Source organism: Phalaenopsis equestris, unplaced genomic scaffold (assembly GCF_001263595.1).
Source record: "Phalaenopsis equestris unplaced genomic scaffold, ASM126359v1 Scaffold190133, whole genome shotgun sequence".
In the NCBI taxonomy this organism is placed as follows: Eukaryota; Viridiplantae; Streptophyta; class Magnoliopsida; order Asparagales; family Orchidaceae; genus Phalaenopsis; species Phalaenopsis equestris.
This window is the reverse complement of record NW_018210082.1, coordinates 1-819: the sequence shown is the minus strand read 5'-3', so window position 1 is coordinate 819 and position 819 is coordinate 1. Positions and strand designations below refer to the sequence as shown.

The 819-nt window shown below is 31.9% G+C and overlaps 1 long non-coding RNA gene across 1 annotated transcript; it reads right to left on the bottom strand.

Moving 5' to 3' along the window:
- Positions 1 to 150: 150 nt before the first annotated feature.
- LOC110034550 lies at positions 151 to 502 on the bottom strand. The gene is made up of 3 exons (XR_002295069.1): positions 459 to 502; positions 307 to 386; positions 151 to 224 (listed from the first exon to the last, which is right to left on the bottom strand). It is a non-coding gene; the product is annotated as an uncharacterized LOC110034550 (long non-coding RNA).
- Between the last annotated feature and the right edge of the window lie 317 nt (positions 503 to 819).

Here is an 819-nt window from a genome sequence, read left to right as displayed (position 1 = left end):
GCCCAACGTTGAAAAAGACATAAATACGATGTACATTAAGAAAAGCATCACAATCCAATGACATTTAAATGCTTCTACTAAAGAAAATGAAGCATGCACAAAGAGAATTTGCATTAAGGAAAAAAAAAAGAATCGATGAAAGAAAAAACTCACGTTGACAAATAATGCTCAAATTCACATCTCTGCAAATTATCTTTCCTGATATTGATCCAACCTACAATTCCCTGAAGATTTAATAAAAGATCGTAAAGTGCAACAGATAAATGTAATATTTCCAAGTTACAACTTAACAGCTATAAAACATACCTGAATGACATCATATAGTGGTCTGTATGTCATCTCAAGATTATCATTCATGCACAACTGCCCCAATTCGGCCTGAAGTGCTTCAGAACAAAATTAATTACGATGAGAGCATTATTTAAACTAATAGATATAATGAAAAGTAGTTTTCCAACCATGAAGCACATCTTCTTCAATATCCACAGTTCCACCATCACGCGCCATGTCTTCAACATTGCTATTCAAAAGGCATAGAAAGCAAAAGATATATTTACAAACAGATGTGTGAAATGCAAGTTCAAACTAATTTAAAGAGACATTAACATACATCTTCCAAATTCTATGTCTGTAAATACTCCTTAAAACAAAATTAGCGAAAAAATCTAAACAATTCTAAGTACATTAGGCAAGGTTGTGCTTAAGAAGACTAGCACAGCAGATTGCTTGAGTGCAAAATAACAAGAAATTTGCATGCATACTACACAATTCTTATGGATTTACCTATCTAATACCTGAAGTTTGGTATTTATATTTATA